The sequence below is a fragment of the Dermacentor albipictus genome, chromosome 1 (assembly GCF_038994185.2).
Source record: "Dermacentor albipictus isolate Rhodes 1998 colony chromosome 1, USDA_Dalb.pri_finalv2, whole genome shotgun sequence".
In the NCBI taxonomy this organism is placed as follows: domain Eukaryota; kingdom Metazoa; phylum Arthropoda; class Arachnida; order Ixodida; family Ixodidae; genus Dermacentor; species Dermacentor albipictus.
The window spans coordinates 504794884-504814776 of record NC_091821.1 but is presented as its reverse complement, the minus strand read 5'-3'; the positions used below and the strand labels follow the sequence as shown (position 1 = coordinate 504814776).

Sequence of the window (19893 nt, the reverse complement as noted above, 5' to 3'; positions counted from 1 at the left end):
GCTTGGACGTAACAGTATTATCTTAAAACCTAGAGGTAACAACTCGCTATCTTGTATTTCTGGTCGTAGCCATGTTTCCCTAACAATAACTAAATGGGGAGCATAACTGGCTGGCACATGTTCTATATCGCTGGCTTTATTCGTGAGGCTTCGGGCATTTAGGTTTATAAGTAGAAAGACTGTTTTCTAGAAGACGGTATCGGTTCAATGGCGTATCCAGCTTTTCCAGACACGGGAGTTTAGTTCGCGTGAGTGCCACCACGGGGCGTACTAAACTTAAACTTTTCAAACTTCCCGCGGTGACGCGTGATGACGTCAACAAAGACAAAGAAAGTAACCAAAACCTATCGCTGCGCATTGAACTTCACCACAATGCTTGTCCCGCCGGCGTTATCAGTGTTCTTCACAAAGTGTAGCCGCTCATCGCCTGGAAATGACTTATCATCCTAAGAGCGTTTAGTCGCGACGAGCGATAATTGATTCTGGGCTTTTGATACGGTTTTCTCTTTTCCTTTTTTTTCTTTTCCCTTTTTTTTCTTTTTGATGCTATGGAGTAAACAAGCTAGGCTAACGGTCAGAAGCACTCCGTGGCAGCCTTTCTTCAGTGGGCACACATTCTTCACATCCAAACATCGCACAGCGTCTACGAAAGACACTTTCTTGGACGGCTTTGATTTTGACCTATCGCTTTCATTAGGGTGCCCCCAAATATTTCGCTAGCAACTTTGCTATCCGCACTCATGGGCTACCGCCGCAGCTACAATTCGAGATGTGCTTAAGTATTAGGACATATACATGGATATGTTGGTTTTGCGCCTACACGCAAATGTCACGACACAAGAATTGAGCAAACTGTCTCTGTGTCATCGCAGGGTGTGAGACCGGGCTAGTTGATATTCCGTGCTGAAGTGACTAGCGCAAGAGTGGACACGAGACACTAAAAAGGCGACAAAGAGAAGCGCAAGCTTCCAACTTCCAGTTAGAAGCTTGTGCTTGTCCTTGTCGCCTTTTTAGTGTCCGGTGTCCATTCTTGCGCTAGTCACTTCAGTCTGTGTCGTCGTCTGTTAGCATGCTATGGCCGAAGCTGCTCGCAATATTACGTCACATTTAATTGTCACCAGGTCAAGTACACCCTTGGATATGATATATACAGTTCTTGCAGTTAGTTTCCAAAGTAATCTCCTATGACGGTTATCCACGTGCGTGGAGAAAGACCGCTATTTAAGATTATTGTGCAGTAATATATGAGGGATTGTATATTCTCCATCTTATCTACCATGTTGCCGTTCCGCTTTTATAATATCGCCGCAATGTAAACTATCAGGTATCGGACGCCATCAAGGCTACCCACCATACTCAAAGACCTCCCGTACAACTCCTGACGACACTTGTATCCAAGAGTTGTACGACTGCTAACGACATCCTTAGCGTATGATACATAACACATAAAGGGGTTTTACGTGCCAAAACCGCAATCTCATTATGAACACGCCGTAGTTGGGGATTCATGAATAAGTTAGACCTCTTGGGGTTCCTTAACGTGCGCCTAACCCTAAGTACATGGGTGTTTTCGCATTTCACACCCATATAAGCACGGCTGCTGTGGCTGGTATTCGATCCCGATACCTCGTGATTAGCAGCCCAACCCAATAAAAACTAAGCAACTTTGGAGGGGAACGATTGTTGACAGTTGGAGGAAGGTGACAACCAGGGGGCACGTGAGACAACTCGCTCCTATCCTCATTCCTCGAGAATCGGTACCAGCCGTCAAAGAATGACACGGTAGAATGCACTGTATTTAATGTGATGGATTCCGCGTCCAATATTTCAGACACGAATGACACTGTAACGACTGACGACCAGGCATCTCGCTAATACGTGCAGTGGCCTGACAGCTGCCGGGCGCTGGCGTTGGCCACAGGGTCTACGTAATTTACCTCTCTTCAACACTTGCCGACATTCTCGCCTTATTTCCCACCATCGCGTTTCAACTGAACTGCTTCAATTTTGCCACCCTATCAACGTTATGGTTTCTTAATTTCAGGTCATCTTTTGTATTTGGGCTAATGCTTTCCTGAGATTCCTAAGTTACGTTCAACGGCTTTGATTTAATGTGTTCCTCTTCTACGTATTGGGTTCTGCCCCGGATGTACGCGGTTATCCATTTCACTATTTTCGCGTTTATTCCCATATTAGTCAGTTTGACAATCAATTCTCCATGTACTACTCTGTCGAATGCTTTCGACAGATCAAGACAGATGGCATCTATCTGTTTCTTATTGTTTAATGCACTGTCAAAGTCATGGATTGTTCCAAGAAGCTGTGTTGTTGTGGAAAGGCGCTGTCGGCCCTTACAAAAATGACTTTAGACTGTCTATAGAAATTCTATAGACTTCTTATAGACGACCTTTCCTTTCTATAGATTTAGACTTTTGTTGATACAAAGTCTGTAGACTGTCTATAGATGAAAGTCGATAAAGTTTCTATTTCTTTTTGTCTATACGCAGTCTATAGACGGTCTATAGAAAAAAGTCGATAAGGTGTTTGCTCTTTTTTGCCTACTTCCCCTCTATGGACTACCTATAGACGAAAGTCGATACAGCTTCTATCTATTTTTCTCCATACTTTATCTATAGACTTTCTATAGACGAAAGTCGATAAAGTTTCTATTTCTTTTGTCTACTCGCAGTCTATAGACAGTTTATATAAAAAAGTCGATAAGGAGTTTGTTTCTTTATTGTATCCTTCCCCTCTATGGACTACCTATAGACAAAAGTGGATTACGGTCTCTATCTATTTTTGTCCATACTTTGTCTATAAAATTACATTAAATTATGGGGTTTTACGTGCCAAAACCACTTTCTGATTATGAGGCACGCCGTAGTGGAGGATTCCGGAAATTTCGACCACCTGGGGTTCTTTAACGTGCACCTAAATCTAAGTACACCGGTGTTTTCGCATTTCGCCCCCATCGAAATGCGGCCGCCGTGGCCGGGATTCAATCCCGCGACCTCGTGCTCAGCAGCCTAACACCATAGCCACTGAGCAACCACGGCGGCTATACTTTGTCTATAGACTTTCTATAGACGAAAGTCGATAAGGTTTCTATTTCTTTTTGTCTACTCGCAGTCTATAGACAGTCTACAGAAAAAAGTCGATAAGGTGTTTTTTTTTATCCTTCCCCTCTATGGACTACCTATAGACGAAAGTGGATACGGTCTCTATCTATTTTTGTCCATACTTTGTCTACAGACTTTCTAAAGACGAAAGTCGATAAGGTTTCTATTTGTTTTCGTCTACTCGTAGATTATGGACGGTCTATAGAAAAAAGTCGATAAGGTGGTTGTTTCTTTTTTGTCTGCTTCCCCTCTATATCGAAAGCAGATACAGTCTCTATTTATTTTTGTCCATACTCTGTCTATAGACTCTCTATATTAGACAGTTAATAATAATACTCGGCTAAGGTTTCTATTTCTTTTTCTCTCCTGGTGTATTGAATGTCTATATAAGAAAGTCGATAATATGTAATGCCGAGTTCCCATACTCCCCGCCCTCTGCGAAGGCGATGATATGGCACTGGTTCATGCGCGACCGGCACCGCGTGCAACCCCGGCGCGGCGGGCACACCGTGCAGACTGCTAGTCGTCATTCGGTGCAGTTGCACCGAGCGAGGATCGCGGCGGAACAGGCAACGTCCGAGTCACAAAGGTCTTCCAGGCACCCGAAGGCCCTAATCCTGGCTGCTTCCCGGACGTACACTTCGCGAGACCAGCTGGTGAAGGTCAGATAGTGATGATGTGGCAAAGGTGGTGAATAAGTCGCGAAAGCCGGCAGACCAGGTGGTGAATTCACCACCTGGTCTGCCTCTGAGTTGTCGTGGTATTGCATGTCTATAGATTAACAATAGACAAACATCGTTAATCTGGGCCCAACCCGTGTACGCTGTAACCAAGCGCAGGTACCGGTGGATAATACGTAGCTGCGTTTGATATAAGCCACTGAAGTTGTATACTGCTGAGATTGCTGTAGAGCCTATTTGTAGACATTAGTATACACATAGTGTATACCTGCGCATTTGTTGACCACATGATATGATCTACGTAGTCGGTCTCGGCAATCCCAAGACAGTCTTCACAGTTGTCGCATCACTTTTGCGGCAGTAGAATAAAGGAAGCAAAACGCCGATCCAATTGTTATAATAGTTGTTATGAACGCCAGCTTCAGCTACAAGTGGATTCCAAACAGGCATCGAGCTAACAGCAAGGACACTCGTAATGTTTGTAGCTGACAACGCGGACTTTGTGAATGTGCGATGAACCGATGTCGCGCATGTGGTGTTCGCGTTGTGTGTCGTCCGATTCTCGGATACTTTTCACATTTTCTTCATACCTCGGCTGCGTCACTAACATAGGGCGGTTTTTTGTTGACTGATATCCTGCACTATAAACCCATCAAAGTTTCTCATTCACTTAAAATAGGTGCCAAATTATCAGAGCCCACCCAGTATTTCGCCGGCGGTATGCCTGGGCAGCCACGCATATGAGTACCTCAATGCTGTACTGATTGCTTTGACCTATCACCGGAACAGAAAATTAGCACTAACATACGTGCGGGCATCACATTTGGTGCTACGCTGGAAGACATGCTACAAGTACGCTGTATTACTAATCGACGCTGGCAATAATTCGTCTGAAACCTTTGAAGGGCCCTGTAATGGCTTTTACAAACAGCGCATTCAAGTTAGCATTCCAGTCTCATACGATACGATAGCCCACAGCGTTTGTCATACAACCTGCCAGCGCATTTCCTTCGTCCACGAAAAAAGATGAATAATGGTGATAAAGATGAATAAGCCACCCGTTCCGGCGCGCATGGCGCGCAGAGAGAGAGCGAAAAAAAATGAAGGAGGAAAAGGCGATCACACTCCTCCGAGCGCGCGCGCTCTCGCGCGCGGAGCTCCTGCGCATGCGCGGAGATCTTGCGCATGCGCGGCGGTGCGCCATCTCAACGAGTGCGCCAGGCACGTATACGGTTGTACCGGTGTGCGGTGTCCGCCTGAACGTTGGTGTCTGTGTATGCGTGTCATCTTTGTAGCATCACACGTCAACTACAATGAACGGTAAGCTTTAGCAAAGATGTTTTGCGTCAATAGCTCATGATTATGTGAGCGCATTTCGTAGCGCGAAGCGGCTGCATGTAGCGCAGGCGACTCGGGTATAGTCAGGCCCGTACACTCTCAAGTTCAACTAATGGCCACAGAGGGCGAAAAAATCGACCACGCGCCGCTGCTAACAAAGCCGACCTAGTAGCATCACCTCGGGATGCGTTCGTTAGTTCCAACATTTCCCGGTAGAGGCGTCGTAATAAGCGCAATTTTATCTTACAAACTTTCTCTTACAATTACCGAAGCATTTTCTTTTAGATAATAACAGGGCAAAATTATCATTGCTAATTAGATATTGTACTCTTTGTTAGTAAGTTTATTGTTTCTTCGCCATTATGAACGCAAATAGCGTTCAGCATCATCGATCTTTCAGGTGACCTCTGGCCTGGATTTAAAATTTTTACCGGTATTTCTGAGTGCACGGCGGCACGGATTCATTCGTTCGTACACTCAAGACTGGTTGCTTCTTTGTTTCTAAAACTAGTTTCTTGCGCTTCTATGTAACTTGGGGTGAAGTTACGTGTTTGCAAGCGGACATGTAAGCCCGGCAGTTGGGTTTCGGTCGTGAGCCATTCGGAACAGGTCTGCATCGAAACGGGAGCTGGATTTTGCTGCGGCTGACAACGGCAATAACGGTGAGTCGTTTAACACCGCTGCTTCAATCGTTATATAATATCCGTCTCATTACCTTCCAGGCGGGCACAAGTTAACGAACTAGATCCTGCATTACATATGGGCAGTGAGGATCTCAGTTGCTGTTTCCTAAATAAACATTTACTTGCGAGGCTGTCGTTTGGTTTACACACACAACCAGGAAAGAAAGAGCGATATCGGAACGCGCGTCTCATTTTTCATGTTATTGTAGCCGTGGTTGTAGGTGACTGAGTAGCCTTATCAATATACAGATTAAACTTTTTTTCGAGTCGGCCGGCAACGTCTTTCGTCCACAAAACCGAATAATCCTTTGGTAAAATGAAGTGAAAGTACAGAATTTAATGTATTAAACAGTTGCAAGCATGATAATTCACCCATATTTCGTACTTGTTGGTTCCAAATGTTCTTGCTGTTCAGATTGGTTTACCGTAGGACATTTATTTTTGCAGTAGTGAAGTGGTGCATCACGTTCGTGGAGAAAAATAATGCATCAGTTCTAATAGCTTCATCACCTTCATGCATTTGCTTGAGTAACTAGCAGTGTGATCACTTCTAGAGCATAAATGAACCCACAAATGTTCTCATTTGTGATCTTAATAGTACTTGCGCTGTTGACATGCATTGTAGTTAGGCAGACATCAATTTTATGGGCAATAGCAATATTTATTTAACATGCTGCTTAAGCACCCTAGAATAGACAGTGTACATTTGCATGTGTTCTGTAGTCGCAAATCATTACAACATATATGTCACACCTTTTTGCATTTCATATTGCAAAACTTTGCTTTTTCGATTTCTGATTCAGTCAAAATTTCTGTTCCAGACATGCAGTAATGAGGACGGCACCAGTATAAAGCAACACACTCCACGCACTAAACAGAAGCTGCTGCCTGCTACGACAAGGTCATTGTGTGGACATTGGCTACTACTACAAGGTAAACAACATATGGTTCAGAAATAAATATGTTTGATCTATGCTGTATTCGCTTGCTGTTTGCAGCAGATATGAATGTTTGTTCATATATATGGTTCAGTATAATTGGTTCGAACATATAAAACCCACATAAATTTGGCTAATCTGTGCTGTATCTCACGTGTCACCGTTTTGCCCCAACAGAGTCTATGCCAAGCACATCTTGGTCATCACAGGAGCTCCTATCTGCACCAACAGGAAGGGGCTGGAGCCGAATTTGCAAGGCTTTTACACCAAGAACAAAGAAGCACATGCACAAGAATATGGATGAGATATCAAGTCTGCAAAGGACTGTGTTAAGACTGCAAAGAGCTTCAGCCACCATTCCACCAGCACGGACATTTGGCTGAGTCATCCAAGTAACTCAAAAAGGACTTTCTAGAAATTCTTCGTCTTCAGATGCACCTGCAACATCTGACCAAGCGCGGACGACGCTGGCCAAAAGATTGAGTTTCATCAGTTCGTCCTTAATCAGCTTCCAAGCCATGTTAATTCCGTTTGTGCGAAGTGTAATTTTTCTTCTATAAATGCAAGCTTTCTCATTGCCCATTTTTGTTAGAGGTTATTCATCCTCATCCAAATATAAAGGTCAACCTTTATATTTGGATATTTCGCTGATACTTAATACCAGTCACTGTCTAGCAGCCTAACATATCTGTAGCAGTATCTTCTAGTGTATGTTGTCATGCGCAATTACTCTCCTGAAATAGCTGATGCAGCATCGGCATGCGTCTTGCATTAACCTATGCACATGTGCTATGCACCATTTTACTTTTCTTGGTGTTTTTAGCCTTCAATGCTTGCAGAGCAGAGTGGCTTCTCTCTTGAATGCAAGCTTTCTCATTTTCCATATTCCTAGTCTCGTTGATGATTGCTCCTCTTCCTTGATAGCCTGGGTCTTTGTGCAAGCTACAGTGAAGTGATTGATTGCAAAATCTGGTTTTGCTGCCACACTTGGTTGTGGTAACTGTGTTACAGATGTGGGGGCCTGGTCAGTTGCATTGGTAAGCAGTCCCTCGAGGTAAGCATTTGCTCCTGCAGTCCGCAAAGCGACATAGACTCCCAGTATACACACACCGTAACTGGTGCGCCCCGTTCGTTCTGGCCTGCTGCAGCCATGGGCAAATTGTTCTTGTGGCCTACCTCGGCCATGATTTGCTCAAAACGGAGACCAGCATATGTGCTTACATGGTTCGAAGTGTATGAAGTTGATAGCCGTATGGGTGGAAAGGCCCGCAAGAATGGCTGCCGAAGGTGATGCCCACAAAAGCGACTTGTCCACATTGCGACAAAGTGGGACACAAAGTGTGAGCCACACATAGCGGCCCCCGAAAGAAAATAAATGTGCAGGTTGGAAAGGAGTTAACGCTAAAATGCCGGGTAGTCCATGTCGCTGTGTTGGTTGCGGCAGCAGATGCCTGCGTCACCTGATTGCTTCGCAATGGAAGTTGCGCACCTTCAACGGCAACTGTTGGTTCAAACAGGTGCAAGGCTCTGTCCAATCTGTTTGTACCGCAGGTTGTCGCTCGTTACCAGACCACCACATGTGACAAAGGCAAGCATTATGCCTGTAAGATGGTTCGTAGCCAATGTATAATGTATTGTCTGAACCTCAAGCGGTGACTGATTGCCGTTTAATTTTGCTGTTATGTCACTTGGTTACGGTCGCAGTTTTATGTTTTTCGAATATTGCTGCCTGGTCGGTTGCACTGGGAAGCAGCCTCTCGAAGTAAGAATTTGATCCTGCAGTCTGCACAGCGACATAGACTCCCAATTTACGCACACCGTGATTCGTGCTCCCCGTTCACCCTTTCCTGCTGCAGCCATGGGCAAATTGTGCCTCTGGCCTTTCTCGGCCGCGATTAGGCATGAACGGAGACCAGCATAAGTGCTTACATGGTCGGACGTGTATGAAGTTGGGTGGAAAGGCCCGCAAAAGTGGCCGATGAAGGTGATGCCCACGAAAGCGACTTGTCCATATTGAGACAATGTGGGACACCAAGTGTGAGCCACACATTAGCGGCCTCCAAAAGAAAAGAAACATGCAGGCTGGAAAGGAGTCAATGCTAAAATGATGGGTAGTCCATGTCGCTGTGTAGGCTGCGGCAGCAGATGCCTGCGTCACCCGACTGCTTTGCACTGCAAGTTGCTCATCTTTAACAGCGACTGTCGCCGCAAACAGGTGGGACACTCTGTCCAATCTGTTTCTGCTGCTGGTTGTTGCTCGTTAGTAGACCACCACGTGCGACGAAGTCGGGCACTACGCCTGTAGGTAGGCAGCTCAATGTACCCTAAGAGACCCGTGTATGTGAATGCTCACTGTTGCCATATGGTTCGTCGCCAATGTATGATGTATTGTCTGAACCTAATGCGGTGACTGATTGCTGTTTAATTTTGCTGTTATGTCACTTGATTATGGTCGCAGTGTTATGTTTTTCGAATATTGCGGCCTGGTCGGTTGAACTGGGAAGCAGCCTCTCGAAGTAAGAATTTGATCCTGCAGTCTGCACAGCGACATAGACTCCCAATTTACGCACACCGTGTTTCGTGCTCCCCATTCACCCTTTCCTGCTGCAGCAATGGGCAAATTGTGCCTCTGGCCTTTCTCGGCCGCGATTAGGCATGAACGGAGACCAGCATAAGTGCTTACATGGTCGGACCTGTATGAAGTTGGGTGGAAAGGCCCGCAAAAGTGGCTGATGAAGGTGATGCCCACGAAAGCGACTTGTCCATATTGAGACAATGTGGGACACCAAGTGTGAGCCACACATTAGCGGCCTCCAAAAGAAAGAAACATGCAGGCTGGAAAGGTGTCAATGCTAAAATGATGGGTAGTCCATGTCACTGTGTAGGCTGCGGCAGCAGATGCCTGCGTCACCCAACTGCTTTGCACTGCAAGTTGCTCATCTTTAACAGCGACTGTCGCCGCAAACAGGTGGGACACTCTGTCCAATCTGTTTCTGCTGCTGGTTGTTGCTCGTTAGTAGACCACCACGTGCGACGAAGTCGGGCACTACGCCTGTAGGTAGGCAGCTCAATGTACCCTAAGAGACCCGTGTATGTGAATGCTCACTGTTGCCATATAGTTCGTCGCCAATGTATAACGTATTGTCTGAACCTCATGCGGTGACTGATTGCTGTTTAATTTTGCTGTTATGTCACTTGGTTGTGGTCGCAGTGTTATGTTTTTAGAATATTGCGGCCTGGTCGGTTGCACTGGGAAGCAGTCTCTCGAAGTAAGCATTCGCTCCTGCAGCCTGCACAGCGACATAGACTCCCAATTTTCATGCACCGTGATTCGTGCTCCCCGTTCGCGCTTTCCTGCTGCAGCAGTGGGCATATTGTGCCTCTGGCCTTTCTCGGCCGCGATTAAGCATGAACGGAGACCAGCATACGCGCTTACATAGTCCGATGCGTATGAAGTTGATAGCTACATGGGTGGAAAGGCCCGCAAAAGTAGCTGATGGAGGCGATGCCCACGAAAGCGACTTGTCCATAGCGAGACAATGTGAGACACCAAGTGTGAGCCACACATTAGCGGCCCTCGAAAGAAAAGAAACGTGCAGGTTGGAAAGGAGTGAACGGCTAAAATCTGGGGTAGCCCATGTCGCTGTGTAGGCTGCGGCAGCAGATGCCTGCGTCTCCCGATTGCTTCGCAATGCAATTTGGGCATTTTTAACGGCGACTGTCGCTGCAAATAAGTGGCACACTCTGTCTAATATGTTTCCGCTGCTGGTTCTTGCTCGTTAACCTGACCACCACGTGCGACGACGACGGTGAGCCGTTTACGAGCTCGCGTCAATGATTCCAGCGTATCTCGACATGCAAATTTTATTTCTGCTATTGCACGAGAATGTACACTGCTTGTCTTCTGCCAATAAAGTCGCGCGTTCTGTTCACTCACTTGTGGCTTGTTTGTATGGGCGTCAGTAGAGGCTCTTGGCAATTAGAACGCACCAGCTAAGCGGCAGCGAAGGCATTGAGGCATGCCGCATAGCCTGCAGGGCAAGCACGGCACGTACCAGCGTACGCGACCGGCAAAAAACGGCCATATTGAATTTTGCGCTAAAAAAAAAGTTTGCACTTCCGCTTCCGGATTGAGCAACGTCATCTGGCGTCCCCGAAAGTTAGTTCCATGCGCTGCCGCTGCTTATTTTCGAACCACTGCCAAAGGTACAGTTTCCCTTCTCTAAAATTGTTCTTTATTCTATGGTATAGTGTCGGTTTGTCGTTGACATGGTTTCATAACGCGCTCTTGTTCTCGCTTCTACTATACGGAATGTTTTACGGCGAGCGATCGCTCGGGCTTGTTGATTTTCGCATAATAGTTTAGGTGCGTAAAGAAGGAAGCTACACCATGTTTTAACTTGATATTGAGCTACCACTAAGCGGATTGTGTATGTTGGGCAGCCAGTGTGGTCGATCTCATTTCGTGGCGCTTGATCCGGCCGCGATGAATGCTGCGCCGCATGTGTAGTGAAATTCTCGTGACAAGCTTTACGTATATATCTCGAAATTGTGTTAGCATCAAGAATGTTCTGACAGACACGTATAGTTAAATAACTGCTAACGTACTCGGATGAAAGGACGTGTTTGCGGGGCATGCATCAGCAGTGTGTGCACTGCCGTTTTCGCATTGTTTAAAGGTAGCAGTATTTTTAAGGTTTCTGGCAACCAATCTAAATAATTTTGGGAAGTTACCGCAAGCAAAACACGAGACTTGAAGAAATGTCAAGCGAAAATCTCTAGATTCACCCAATCTATTTATATGCAACCACAAACGCTTTTGGAGCATGAAACCTGCGATAAGCTCAGTCACTCGCAGCTTCGCAACTTAGCCGAAAAAATTGGAGCACAATAAATTAGTCGCTCCGGGAAGCACCTTTACACGTTTCAGACTGAAGGCATTGCGTTTGACGGTAGTTGGAAGATTTGTTTTTTGTCTCTTTTTTAAACAGTTTAGCAGCAGAAGTTATCTTTCGAGCTATATGAAAAGCGTTAAGCGCCTTTCGATGCTTCGGGGTTATGCAGTTTACGTGCTCTTAATCTCTAGGCAGCTGCTGGCGCAGATTCGCATTGTGCCAGTCGTGCACGGTATGAAGCCCTTGTCGTGCGCAATAAGTGTTCCGGTTTTCATTACTGTTGCATGTAGTGCCGTCGTCTTGGACAGACTGCATACTATATGCGCTGTACAAAAGAAAAAAGAGCCAGATTATCAATTTGGTGGTCTTTTCTTAGTAGATAACGCACAGATTATTCAAATAATTCAGTGGACATTGCATTTGTTCTACCCTTATTAACACACCTAAGAGATCGTAACATGTTTTTGTTGATAAGTAACCTGATCAGTACGCCCCCATTCATGTGCATTCTACTGGAAGTGTGGCAAATGTATTCATCTCGAAGTATGAGAAAAGAGACAATGCAGACTGTTCTAAGCGGAAATAAATTGCAAATGTTAACGTGATTGTTCAAAACTGCAGTCAGTATGCTGAGCATGTTCGATCGGCACGGGCACATTGCATTAACACCTGAAAATGTGCACAGTCCAGCAGGGTATTTTTGTTTCAACAATTATTATTATAGGAATCGTTTGGGATTCTCACATTTCTTTTATTTTGATAAGTACACTGTGTGTCACATGAACCTGTCTTGAAACGTACCGTTGCTAACACCGGCGACCATTATGGTTGTCTAACTGCTTATCATACTGTAATATAACGAAACATCATAATGGTACTGATTAATATTGCCATGTAGTCTTTAGTCATAGGTAAACAAAGTTAACTAGAGGCATAAGTGGTGAGAGCAAATTATATAGAAAACTACTATTGAACCGTAAAAATAACTCATTGTATAGTTTTCCCTCACATTGTTGCATTTGTTTTACGCGTGTCTCTGTGTCTTCCGTGCTGTACTCGTGTGGCCATCAATTACGAACTTGGCGAAGCCCTTGTCAGCTTTATTAAACAAGGGATTCAAGTCAGTTGCATGTAATACTACATGTTAAGTGACTGACGTGTTATTCGTTTTATCTAAACATTATGGACTGGCACTACTTGGCAAGCATTAAACCATAGTATTTTTTATTGCACTTAAGCTGCAGGCGTCATAGATTGCCAGAAAATGTTCATGAAAACAGCCAGGAAAGGCTTGGAAAAAGATCGGGAAACTTTAAATTGGCCACATAGGTATGCTGTCTTGTTACATGTCAAAGTTTCCAGAGAGTCTCTGTGTTAAATATATTTTTAAAACGTTTCACTTCATAAAATTGAGGGAAATTGGTTCTATTTATTGAAAAAAAAGAAAGTCAAGCAGACTGACAAGGCATTTCTTACTCAATATGTTTTTTTTTGCGTTAACTAAACGTCCTGAACCTCGATAGCCTAGAAAAAATTTTCATCTTTCAAAACACCTTAAATAATTTACTGTGATAGAATTCATTCGAACTATACTATCAGTTCTGTTTCCTAGGAGGTGCATATCTGTCGTGCCATGACACAAAGTGCTCGTGTGGTATTTCGGGTGCTCATGTGGTATACCTAACTTGGAAACCTGTTAGCATGCCCAAGAGGCCTCACTACCTGCAAGAAATTAAGGTACCATATCAATACAATCAACCCATCTGCCATCTGTTGAAGTTATGGCCAATGACCCATTCATTTAAAAGTATGAGAAATACATTTCAATGTGTACTAAGCAAAATAAATTACAATCTTAGGCATGATACTGGGAATATTCCAGTCACGTCTTCTGAAAACATCCCTCTGCACGGGCATACTTAACTACCAGCCAAAAAAACTGTACAGACAGCCCAACTGGGTAACGTTTCCGCAATAATATAGGGACCATTTGGGATAAGTACATTAATGCATCATATATGAACTTGTCATAAAAGGGAACATACTGTTGCTGACACGAGCAGCAGTTGTGACTGTTTAATTGTTCACCATACCATGCAATAGAACATTGCATAAAGGTACTGAATTGTATTGACAAGCAGCCATTAGTCATAGTTAAACCGCATTAAGTATTGACTTAGATGGTTTGAGTAAATATATTCAGCTGCTTAATGAACATACAAAGAATACACATCTGTTATTTTTGCCTCATATTGCTGCATGTACTTATTTGCAGCATACACCTGCAGCACCTTTGGGACTAATGACACAAAGGTCAAGGCCAGCCTGGCGACCATGCTTGCCAAGGAGTAGTGTAAATATTTAATCTGTTTCCATAATAGCATAAGACAAGAATTTAAGGAATTCATGTATTATATCGAGCAATAAAAACGGTTAATGCATTGCCGGTGCATTTGTTTTATTTTTTGCACTGCATGATTCAGCACTATATAAATTCTTTCTGTTTATGCAACATATATGAAAGTACAGCTGGTTCAGGAGCTTTATTAATCTACTAACGGTAATGCATAAGTGCAGATGAAAAGGAACAGGTGCACATGCATAATATCTGCATTCCATGCATTTCCATGCATTTCATATCTATAAAATGAAATGAAATACATTCAAAACGTTTTGCTACCGCATGTAATGAAAAATGTAAACTAACTTGTAGATAGCCGCTATGGAGTTATGGCCTTATACACTCTTTGTAGACTTGTCTATAAAATGTCTGTGTCTATGGAGTGTCTATAAATTAATGAAAATGCATGTTTGTTGGCAAGTGTATGCAGAATGTCATAGAAAAAAGTGTATTGGATTATAAAGTTCTGTTTTTGTAGACTGAAGTCTATAGAATGTCTATAGTATATATACATTTGTCTGTAGACATTCCATAGACTACAGTCTACAAAAGTAGAACTGTAAGCCTATACACTTGCCCATAGACATTATGCAGACAACTCTCTACAAACATGAATTTTAATTAATCCATAGACATTCTAGACTCAGACTTTTTATAGACTAGTCCATAAAAAGTGTATGGCCATAAGTCTATAGACGTTCTATAGACAGTCTATAGACTCAGACTTCTTATAGACTAGTCTATAAAAAGTGTATGGCCATAAGTCTATCGAAAGTTTATAGACAATCTATAGACTCAGACTTTTTATAGACTAGTCTATAAAAAGTGTATGGCCATAAGTCTACAGACAGTCTATAGACAGTGTATAGACAGTCTATAGACTCAGACTTTTTATAGACTAGTCTATAAAAAGTGTGCGGCCATAAGTCTATAGACTGTCTATAGACTAGTCTAAAGAAATGTCTATAGACAGTCTCTAAACTCAGACTTTTTATAGACCAGTCTATAAAAAGTGTGCGGCCATAAATCTATAGACTGTCTATAGACCAGTCTAAAGAAATGTCTACAGACAGTCTATAGACTTCATAGACAAATGTCTATGGACTGTCTATTGACTTTCTATAAAAATTTTTGTAAAGGGGTATCCGTGTTGGTTGGGAAAAATGAGTTCGCATTTTCAATGTACGTGTAAATGGACTTGTCTACAACATGTTCTAGGAGCTTGCCGCAAACGCAGGTCAGCGATAGTGGACGATAATTTTCAATTATCTGTCTATCTCCAGATTTGTGCACAGGTATAACCTTTGCCGTAAGCCAGTCATCAGGGACTCGGCCTTCCGCAAGTGACACGTCAAACATAATTTTTGAGTAATGCGCAACCCATTCCGCATACCTGCGCAGAAATGCGTTGGGTATGTCATCGGGGCCTACGGATTTTTTTACGTCAATGTTTACTAGAAGAACTACAATTCCATCATACGAGATTTCAACGTCTGACATGTCTTCCGAGCGAAGCGATGGGGAGAGTATGAATTCAGTACTGGATTCTGATGGAGCAGAAAACACAGACTGGAAGAAGTCATTTTAAGAAGAAGCAATGACTCCAGGATCAGTAACTACGGCGTTATCAATTACAATGCTATGCGACTCGTTGTCCTTTTTCGACATGTGACGCCAAAATTTATTGGGAGACGACCTCATGAAATCTGTCAATGTTTCTTGGTAATATTTACTTTTGGCTTCAGTAATCATAGAATGCAGTTGTGCAGACAACTCAGTTATTTTTGCGTGGTCTTTGGTTACTTTCCGTCTCTGGCGGCTTATTCGACGTTCAGGTTGGATGATTTCCCTGTTGATCCAAGGGTTCCGTTTAGTTTTCTTTCTTTTACGATCCGGCACAAATTTGCAAATACAATGGAAAATAATATCCTTGAACGATTGCCACATGGTGTTGATATCACTTTGAGAATCAAAATTGTCCAGTGCAAATGACAAGTAGTCAATGATTCTTGTGTCATCAGCTTCCAAAAAATTTGGAACAAATGTAACTGCCTCTTTATATTTTGACTTTGTCTCGTTATGTGCTATCTGAACGAAGACAACTTCATGGTCTGAGATACCCTCCTCAACCGAGACTTCAAATTGGTCAAAGCACCCGTCAAGGAGAACCAGATCCAAGATAGATGGACAATCCCCTGAATTTCGCGTACTCTGACGAACAATTTGCGAAAGGTCATGAGTGAATGCATTGTCAAGGAGCAAATCGCAGTGTGCCTGTTCCCGCAATTCTGTTGCGAATGTATCCCAGTTAATTGCAGGTAAATTGAAGTCCCCGGTTAAAAATAGTCGGTAGTGGCGCTTTTTGTTTGCTTCTAAGTAACTCTGCATCGACTCTAAGAATGAAAGAGGCGAGTTTGGGGGTCGGTAAATTGTACCGAGAAGGACTCGTGACGTTCGAATACTCATTTCACACCAAAGAATGTCGTGTTCTGGGATACCATTTAGTGTTTTGAATTCAATATTTTCTTTCTTTAATATTGCAACGCTGCCTCCTCGAGACTGTCGATCCCGACGTACTATCGTTTATCCGGGAGGTATTATCTCATTATCTTGAATCTCTGAACGCAACCATGTCTCTGTGATTTTAACAACGTCCGGATCATAATTCACTAAAATGTACTCTAAGCCTGCAGTCTTATTCACGATACTTCTAGCATTAAAGTTAACTAGACGAAATTCATGATGCCCTCTCTGTTTCGGTCAGTCCTCGCTTACAGCTGATAGAGTACTGTTATTATGCCTGAGCTTGACTCGACGGTTTTTTTCGTCGTCCCAACTGTACATATCACCATCGATGAACATTTTATCATAGTCAAGACGCACGCGCTGTCCTTGTTTTCGTTCATCCTTCGCAGAATTCCAAAGAAGCTTGCGTTTGGTAACTGTTTCCTTGCTGTAGTTATCAGCAATGGATATGCCAGTTCCTTTGAGTTTTTTGCAGTTTGTGTAAACTTGTGACTTTTCTCTGGAATCGCACAGCTTTAGAATAAAAGGTCGCGGCTGTTTGCTCTGCCGTTTCCCGATCCTATGTATTCGTTCGACTGTGTGCAGAGTTACGTCCAGCTGCTTGTCAAATACATCGGTAAGCACTTTTGTAGGTAGTTATTCTGTTGTTTCTTTTCCGCCCTCCGAAATTCCGAAAACCATGAGGTTATTTCGTCTGCTTCTGTCTTCCAAGGACACCAGCCTATCGTGCAGAGTTTTTACATACGCGTCCAGGGTTTTGTTTGTCTTAGTTAACTCAGCTATCACTTTGGGTTGGTCCCTGACAGCCTGCAGCGTCTTCTCAACTTGTTTTATTCTCTCGCTCAAGGCGGCTAAATCCGCTTTGATGGCTTGTTGCCCGTCAAGCAATTCTTTCAAGAGCGTTGTTGTGTTAGGACCTGGATTCATCTCAATGTCACCAGATAACAACAGACACAGAGAAGCGAATGACAAATAAAGCACTTTGGGGCACGGCAGCACTACAATGAAGCGATTATCATTCTTGTAACCATAATACGAATAGAAACTAACCTGTTCAAGGAACAGAAGACGAGTTACAGGTGACATGGCTTCTGCGGTGCCACCGTGCCCACTGACGCAGGCTGCTGAATCCGCTGCCTTTATAGGACAGGACGAAGTTCCCGTGATGCTTCCACAGTATCTGGTGCCGAGGGTGTCGCTGACAGACACTTCCCAGTCGAAGACGGCCATATCAGGAACGGATCCAACGATGCACGTGTTGTATGCGCTCTCATGGCAAGATACGCAGATCAACAGCACCTGTTCAAGGAACAGAAGACGAGTTACAGGTGACATGGCTTCTGCGGTGCCATCGTGCCCACTGACGCAGGCTGCTGAATCCGCTGCCTTTATAGGACAGGACGAAGTTCCCGTGATGCTTCCACAGTATCTGGTGCCGAGGGTGTCGCTGACAGGCACTTCCCAGTCGAAGACGGCCATATCAGGAACGGATACAACGATGCACGTGTTGTATGCGCTCTCATGGCAAGATACGCAGATCAACAGCACCTGTTCAAGGAACAGAAGACGAGTTACAGGTGACATGGCTTCTGCGGTGCCATCGTGCCCACTGACGCAGGCTGCTGAATCCGCTGCCTTTATAGGACAGGACGAAGTTCCCGTGATGCTTCCACAGTATCTGGTGCCGAGGGTGTCGCTGACAGGCACTTCCCAGTCGAAGACGGCCATATCAGGAACGGATCCAACGATGCACGTGTTGTATGCGCCCTCATGGCAAGATACGCAGATCAACAGCACCTGTTCAAGGAACAGAAGACGAGTTACAGGTGGCATGGCTTCTGCGGTGCCACCGTGCCCACTGACGCAGGCTGCTGAATCCGCTGCCTTTATAGGACAGGACGAAGTTCCCGTGATGCTTCCATGGTATCTGGTGCCGAGGGTGTCGCTGACAGGCACTTCCCAGTCGAAGACGGCCATATCAGGAACGGATACAACGATGCACGTGTTGTATGCGCTCTCATGATAAGATACGCAGATCAACAGCACCTGTTCAAGGAACAGAAGACGAGTTACAGGTGACATGGCTTCTGCGGTGCCATCGTGCCCACTGGCGCAGGCTGCTGAATCCGCTGCCTTTATAGGACAGGACGAAGTTCCCGTGATGCTTCCACAGTATCTGGTGCCGAGGGTGTCGCTGACAGACACTTCCCAGTCGAAGACGGCCATATCAGGAACGGATCCAACGATGCACGTGTTGTATGCGCTCTCATGGCAAGATACGCAGATCAACAGCACCTGTTCAAGGAACAGAAGACGAGTTACAGGTGACATGGCTTCTGCGGTGCCATCGTGCCCACTGACGCAGGCTGCTGAATCCACTGCCTTTATAGGACAGGACGAAGTTCCCGTGATGCTTCCACAGTATCTGGTGCCAAGGGTGTCGCTGACAGGCACTTCCCAGTCGAAGACGGCCATATCAGGAACGGATACAACGATGCACGTGTTGTATGCGCTCTCATGGCAAGATACGCAGATCAACAGCACCTGTTCAAGGAACAGAAGACGAGTTACAGGTGACATGGCTTCTGCGGTGCCACCGTGCTCCTATATTAATGAGAGGGTAGCTGTAGTAGTAACCAGAATTATTAAGAGGTATAGATTAAAGGCCCCACAAGCTTACGCTCGAGTATCCAGTCACAATGATGAGGAAATAGATCAGTTTTGTGAAGATGTTCAATTAACGATGAGGAAAATGCAAACTCAACATACTATAGTAATGGGGGACTTCAATACAAAAGAGGGGAAATAGTAGGCTGGTGAACAAGCAATTGGCAACTACGGCGTCGATTCTAGGAAGGCTAGAGGAGAGAGGCTGGTAAAATTCGCAGAAAGGAGTAATGTTCTAATAATGAACACCTTTTTTCAGGAAGCATAGCAACAGAAAGTGAATCTGGAAAAGTCCTAATGGTGAAACAAGAAATCAAATTGACTTCGTGCTTTCTGCTGATCCCAGCATACTTCAGGATGTAGAAGTGATAGGTAGGGTGAAGTGCAGTGATAATAGGTTGTGAGGGCTAGGATTCACCTCAATTTGAAGAGAGAAAGAGCTAAATTGGTCCACAAGAAACAGGCCAACCTGGATGCAGCAAGGGTAAAAGCAGACGAATTCCGGCTGGTACTTGCAAACGAATGTGCAGCCTTAGAACAGAGAGATTATGATGACATAGAGCTAATGAATGAAACCGTAACTTGGTCGGCTTCAGAGGCAGTAGTTGAAGTGGGAGGCAAGGCACAAGGCAACCAGTAGGCAAGC

At 44.4% G+C, this 19893-nt stretch overlaps 1 long non-coding RNA gene across 1 annotated transcript in view; it reads left to right on the top strand.

Moving 5' to 3' along the window:
- Nucleotides 1-14099, top strand: part of LOC139054892 (uncharacterized) — a 216738-nt gene extending 202639 nt beyond the window's left edge. The window contains exon 2 of the long non-coding RNA XR_011511593.1: nucleotides 13929-14099. This is a non-coding gene — a long non-coding RNA (uncharacterized lncRNA). The remainder of the gene's footprint in view (nucleotides 1-13928) is intronic.
- The last annotated feature ends 5794 nt before the right edge of the window (nucleotides 14100-19893 follow it).